The sequence below is a fragment of the Lucilia cuprina genome, chromosome 3, assembly GCF_022045245.1.
Source record: "Lucilia cuprina isolate Lc7/37 chromosome 3, ASM2204524v1, whole genome shotgun sequence".
In the NCBI taxonomy this organism is placed as follows: Eukaryota; Metazoa; Arthropoda; class Insecta; order Diptera; family Calliphoridae; genus Lucilia; species Lucilia cuprina.
In genome coordinates this window covers 62,103,787-62,111,695 of record NC_060951.1, presented here as the reverse complement: position 1 = coordinate 62,111,695, position 7,909 = coordinate 62,103,787, and positions in this window count along the sequence as shown.

Sequence of the window (7,909 nt, the reverse complement as noted above, 5' to 3'; positions counted from 1 at the left end):
AGTTCTAGTTCAGTTCTAGTTCAGTTCTAGTTCAGTTCTAGTTCAGTTCTAGTTCAGTTCTAGTTCAGTTCTAGTTCAGTTCTAGTTCAGTTCTAGTTCAGTTCTGTGCAACATTTAAATGTATGTTCATAATATATGTATGTTTTTTGTATGTTATAAATACGAATGTATGTTATTGTCCTTTAAAATTGAAATCTACTTAGGAAAATTTCTGAATTTTATAAGCTAAACAATTAATGTCAATTTCAAATACAATACAAATCAATTTTCAAATACTAATCGTTTATAAAATGCACACTTATTCCATTGATCTGTCTGTCGTGTGCCAAAAAATTTAATATTGAATTTAGTGGTCCTCATACTTTATACATCCATACAAACGCACACACATTGATTGTGTACTTGTCAAAGAAAAAAAGTTGTTTTGACAGTTATAAATTTATTTATAATTTTTTGAAAATTTATTATTTAATACTTGGCATCAACTAAAGTAATTTATAAAAATAAAAATTAATCAAATGAATGTCATTAATTTGTTGTTGTTGAACCATTGTGTACACATGTAATTAGATAAATAATTAATTTAAAAAAGTAAACAAATTAACAGCAATATTTATTGAAAATTATATGTATACATATGAACATGAAACAACCGCAATAGGGGGCTGGAGAACATTTTAATGGATATGTAAGTGGGTCAGGTCAATCAGCATGTTTTATTTTGCAGTCACTGCTACCGCTGCTAACTGGCAAGGTAGACAGAATGACTGACATTTTAGTTATATCAATGACTCCACCTAATCATACATCTAACACCAGTATGTCTGTCATTTATTCATGCATCCATCCATTAATTTTCAAACACATGACTGTTTTATACAGATCTCTGTCTCTCATTCCTTTGCTAAGATTCTCTTAGTTGAAATCTACATTTTGTTTCTTTTTTCTGAAATTTAAATTTTAAACTAATGTTTCCATATTAAAAAGAACAGCAAATCTCATCAATATTAAAGATTGTTCATCGTCTTCGTTGTAGTCATCATTAGCACGCTCCTGAAGGTTACATACCAATAATGTCACCAACATGTTTGACATATAAAAATGTTTTAACATTTTAAATGTTAAAGTGTACACGATTCTGTTAATGTCCGTCTTCTTTTTTCTTCTTTTTTTTTTTTTTTTTTTGGTATAAAGAAGTTATTGTCTGTCTATCTGTCGGTTTGTTTGTTTGTTCATTTATTGTTGGTGGACTGGTTGGTTGTGGAAGATGCTGCGGTTTTTTTTCTGCTGTATTTTAATAATTATTTAATGCAACCGCCACAGACCGAAATAGAAATAATAATACGCGAGGTACCTTTAACAAAAAAATATAGTTGCCAACTACCAAAGTAGCTTTAGATCGCTTATAATCAATATTAAAATAAAATAATTTTGAATGGATTCTTTTTAACAGCAGAATAACATTTGAGAAAAAAACAAAACTGAAGATCCGTTTAAGCACAATAACAAAGTCAATAGGAAATTTTGTCACAACAGAAAATGTTTTTTTAGCATCAAATCGTTTAATACATTTACTGTAGAAACCCATCCCAGCAGACGATTATAGATCTCTAAATAAAATTAAAGTATTTAGACCAAAACATTAGTAGAAACCTGTCAACCGACTTCTCTTATTCTTTGAGACGTAACGCTACACGGGTGTAACTTAAGAACGACAGCCGGACTGTTTCTACATACTAGGCTGGCCTATAAAATCTTCTGTAGACTAGTATTTTGTCTAGTCCATAAACTATCGGTTAGTATGTAGACTAGTCTGTTGCGTAGTCCTTTGAGTGGTCTATTGTCTAGTATTGTGTCTAGTTTAGATTCTAGTATATTATCTAATCTAAAGATTAGTTTATTGCCTAATCTGTAGACTAGTCTATTGTCTAAACTATAGTCTAGTGTATTTTTTGGTCTATCCTCTAGTCTGTAGGCAAATCTGTTTGCGTAGCCTATATAAATACACCATTCTATACTCAACAGACCATTGTCTATTCCACAAATTAGTCTAGTTATTAACTACAAGTCTACTGTATAGTCTATAGTCGACTATATTATCCAGCCTATAGAATAGTGTTTTCTCTAAAATATAGACAAATCTATCGGCTATTTTGTAAACGATTAGACAGATATATCGTCTACAGACTAGTATCTATCTATCTATCTATCTATCTATCTATCTATCTATCTATCTATCTATCTATCTATCTATCTATTCATCTATCTATCTATCTATCTATCTATCTATCTATCTATCTATCTATCTATCTATCTATCTATCTACATATCTATCTATCTATCTATCTATCTATCTATCTATCTATCTATCTATCTATCTACCTATCTATCTATCTATCTATCTATCTATCTATTTATCTATCTATCTATCTATCTATCTATCTATCTATCTATCTATCTATCTATCTATCTATCTATCTATCTATCTATCTATATATCTATCTATCTATCTATCTATCTATCTATCTATCTATCTATCTATCTATCTATCTGTCTATCTATCTATCTATCTATCTATCTATCTATCTATCTATCTATCTATCTATCTATCTATCTATCTATCTATCTATCTATCTATATACCTCTATGTCGTCTAGTCTTTAGGCTAACTTCTTGTCTTATCAATGACTAGTCTAATGACTATTCTGCTGTCTACTTAGTCTACTTGATTGACTAATCCATGAACTATGTATTAGTACACCTTAATATGTCCGCTGACTAAATATAACAACTTAAAATGGGTTTTTTCATATTGACATAAAATATTTGTCCAATTCACAATAGGTGTTGTACAGTTGTAATGTAGTATGTCATACCTTCTTAATGTTGTTTTCTTTCTGTTTCAAAAAGTTTTACGACATCAGTTATGAATTGGACAATCGATTTGGTACAATCGCAGTCAAAAGCAAGTACACATTTATATACTGTTACCATCCCAGTTCTACCCCAAAGTCAATAAAATATATAAGAAGAATATAAAATAAACCGTAAAAGTTTCTGGACTAAATTTTAGCTTCCAAAATTTCCTACTAGGTTTTCACATAAATTAACATGGCTAATAATAGCCATACAAAGTTGTTAGTGATTGAATTATGGTAACATTAAAGAAAATATATTTGTAAATAAATTTTTTCTAAGTAAATAATAAATCTAAATATTAAAAAAAAACTGAAAACTATAGTTAAAAGAAAAAAATTTGCAAAAAAAATATATTTATTGGCGATATTTTAATGGCAGTTCTGTCATTAATTTTAAATACTACGAGTAAATAAATAAAAACTAAATTTATAGAAAAAAAGCCAACAACTTCTGAGACAAGTTAAAAAGTAATAAAAAAATTAAACGCTATGAATGAAAAGCAGAATATTATTAATTTTTTTTTTCTAAAGTTTAGGTTTTAATTTTAAGGCAATGAAAATGATGCTGCTGCGACTGATGATGATGTTGACTGACGATCATTCTCAGCCCATGTTTAAATATTTAAGACAAAAACAATAAAATTATATAAACAAAAACATTTTGAAAAATTAAAAATGTTTTAAATCATTTTCTAAATAACGAACAAGTATTTAAGACTCTAAGACCGTATAAGTATCCAAAATGTTTTTTTCAATATAAAAGTCTGACTTGAGCGCTCGTATGTCTGTCTAAATTGAAGATGCACGACCATAAATTTATTTTTGAGGACGTATGAATTTATGTGTCTGTTTGTGTGTTTCTTGGCTGACTAGCAAGCTGCCTGGCAAGTATGTGGTGGCATCTATGACAAGCAGCAGCAGTAACAGAAAAAAATTGGGAATAAATGTGCCTCACCTAGGCACGTTTTTGAAGGTTACATGCTCCGTAATTCTTTGCAAAATATATTAAAATACTAAATAACAAAATAAACAAAAAACAATAACAACAAACACTATAAAAATTTGTTTTACTAGTATTTAGTATGACAAAAAATTTACACAAAATAGCAAAAAAAAAATTTAAAAAAAGTGCAAAACAAGCATGATCAAACAAAATACATACACAGTGTAACGATATGTAACAATTAGTAGAACCTCCTTTGTAATACTCTTTATCCATTTAGTGATGAAAAATTGTTTAAAAATCAGTTAAAATGTTTTTTAAAAAGCTATTTTTTATAATCAATTCAAGAAAGTTCTTGCTATCGACACCTTCTGTTTAAAATGACAATAACTAAATCACTCCAATCATTTCCATTTCAATTTTACTAACATAGCAAATTTAACAGATGTTTTAAAATTGTAAAAGATTAATAATAATATTAATTGTAATATTAATATAAAATATTATTAATTATAATAAGATTATTATTAAACAGAAAACGTATGCACATTAATTTTGTTTAATGCAACTTAATGTTACAAGTACACCAGTAAGCCTATTACATTGTACTTAAAACATAAAAGTGTTTTAAATTTTTTTAAAATCCTATTAAAAAAAATATTATCATATCACATAAATAATTAAGATTTACTTGTTATTGAAAATTATGTTTATATATTAATATATTAATTTGTAAAACTGATGTACTTGACAAAATAAAGTGTAAATAACAACAAAAAATAAAACAGCCCAGAACTGATTTGAACTGTAGTGAACTCGAACTGAACTAGAACTGAACTAGAACTGAACTAGAACTGAACTAGAACTGAACTAGAACTGAACTAGAACTGAACTAGAACTGAACTAGAACTGAACTAGAACTGAACTAGAACTGAACTAGAACTGAACTAGAACTGAACTAGATCTGAACTGAACTAGAACTGAACTTGAACTTGAACTGAACTAGAACTGAACTAGCACTGAACTAGAACTGAACTAGAACTGATCTAGAACTGAACTAACACTGAACTAGAACTGAACTAGAACTGAACTAGAACTAGAACTGAACTAGAACTGAACTAGAACTGAACTAGAACTGAACTAGAACTGAACTAGAACTGAACTAGAACTGAACTAGAACTGAACTAGAACTGAACTAGAACTGAACTAGAACTAGAACTGAACTAGAACTGAACTAGAACTGAACTAGAACTGAACTAGCACTGAACTAGAACTGAACTAGATCTGAACTAGAACTGAACTAGAACTGAGCTAGAACTGAACTAGAACTGAACTAGAACTGAACTAAATATGAACTGGAACTGAACTAGAAATGAACTAGAACTGAACTAGAACTGAACTAGAACTGAACTAGAACTGAACTAGAACTGAACTAGAACTGAACTGAACTAGAACTGAACTAGAACTGAACTAGAACTGAACTAGAACTGAACTAGAACTGAACTAGAACTGAACTAGAACTGAACTAGAACTGAACTAGAACTGAACTAGAACTGAACTAGAACTGAACTAGAACTGAACTAGAACTGAACTAGAACTGAACTAGAACTGAACTAGAACTGAACTAGAACTGAACTAGAACTGAACTAGAACTGAACTAGAACTGAACTAGAACTGAGCTAGAACTGAACTATAACTGAGCTAGAACTGAACTAGAACTGAACTAGAACTGAACTAGAACAGAACTAGAACTGAACTAGAACTGAACTAGAACTGAACTAGAACTGAACTAGAACTGAACTTGAACTAAAACTAAACTTGAACTAAAACTGAACTTGAACTAAAACTGAACTAGAACTGAACTAGAACTAACAAGTTAATTAGTGCTTCAGGAAATTATAGTTATTCAATTCCATGACACTCCAATGAAAAAAGCGTATCAGATCTCCTGAGGAGCTGACTACTGACAATAAAAATAAGAAGAAACTATATAGAAGAAAAACAAGGAAGGAAGCCATATTAGTAGGACTTGATGTAGGCTTTGAAAAAATGCGATGTCTTTAACAAGAAAGAAAAATGGACCAGAACTGTATGGTTAGCTTTCCCAAGAACAAAAGAAGAGCTTATCTTGCCACTTTAGATTTCATTTTCAAAAATAGGAAGGTGCCGAAGGTGCCACTACTGATAACGTTATGCGGTCAAATCATAAAAGCGGGGAGTTTACCGCTAATTCACAGAAAAAAAGTGTAGGACACAAAAATGCCTTAGAAGGTACTCAAAGCAGATAGTCAAAAAAGCGAGAAAAAATCAATCACTCGCTAGGAAACAGATCAGCGTCATATTTAAACTTGGGAAGGTGTCAATTAAAAAGTCTGCCATTTCCAGGCCTGAGTAGGACACATTACACCAATAGGCACTTTAGGCTACTCGGAGAAGGGAAACCCAAAGAGTGAGGATGTGATCATCAACTCGCTGGAAAACGGTTTCATACCTCCTATCAGACGACTTATCTACCGAACGTATTAGTTAAATATCACTTAGCCCCCACCTCCGGTTATCGTTTAACCTATAGATATTCTGCCGGTTAAAATATTTTTTGCATGAAAACTATCAATTTAACCTTACGATAAAATATAACTAGACATAGGAATCAACATCAAATAAAGTTTGTTTTAACTTTTTCTTAAAATTAAGAACCTTTATCGATCGTTACACTGTTTCTCTGAGATGTTAATGTAAAATAATAACATTTAAATAACTATAAACACAAGTTTTGTTTAATATTAATACTATATAATGATATTTACTTGAAAACATACAAAACAATATAAAATACATGTGAATATATAAAGATTATTCAATGAAATAGCCGCTTAACTCCTTAAGATTCTATTCGACTTAAAACAAAACAATGAAACAAACAAAAAAATACTACAATAATAAAAATCCATGACAAAAGGTTATATAATCCATAAATGTTACTTTAGCAAACTCTTGTAAGTCTTTTAACAATAATATGACGAAAATAGTAACTAAATATATGTATTAGCAAATCATATTCAACAGCTCATCCCGATACAAAAAAAAAGATCAAGGGACAGGGTGACAAGTTATAATTTATAAATAAAATTCAAAACTTGGAAAAAAATTATTTTTTTTAAATTTAAATGGACCCAACAATGTTGGTACGATATGTTTTATATGAAAAGTTTAGTAACAGATCCATTTCAAAAATAGTTCATAAAAAGAAATAGTTTTTGGCATGACAATCAATTCTCTATAAAACTTAATTTTTTTCAAATTCTTTATAACTTAATTTAACGTCCCAGCATATCTATTTCACACTGTTCGAAAAGCAGAGATGAGCCAATATAGATCTGCAACACACGAGTATCCAATTTATTTATTTCTTTAGCATTAGTTTTTTTTTAATAAATGACTTTTTAGCGACAACATTTAAAAAGTATGCAGTCGGTAATACCAAAAATGGCATGTTATGAATCTTCAAATTCTTTCGCCTTACTCTTATTCCTTCCTTCTCTTTGTATTTGAGACTATTTCTCAATGTTGAACTTTTTTCCCAAACTTAAGTAAAGGATTTACCTCAATATGCGACAAAATTTAAGAAAATATTTATTTTAATATTAATATTTAAATATGCATGTTGAAAATATTTTATATAAAATATCAAAATATTACGAGAATACATGAGACATGAGTATGAAGTTTAACAATTTGTGTGTCATAATAGATGTTCTTCATGAAACAAGGCAAAAGGGTGTTTAAAAAGGAAATGTTATGCTTAAACTTAGACCTGAACTGGAACTGAACAAGATCTGAACTAGAACAAGAACTGAACTAAGAGAAATGACTGAACTAGAACTGAACCAGAACTGAACTAGAACTGAACCAGAACAGAACTAGAACTGAACTAGAACTAAACTAGAATTGAACTAGAACTGAACTAGAACTCAACTAGAACTGAACTAGAACTGAACTAGAACTGAACTAGAACTGAACTAGAACTGAACTAGAACTGAACTAGAAC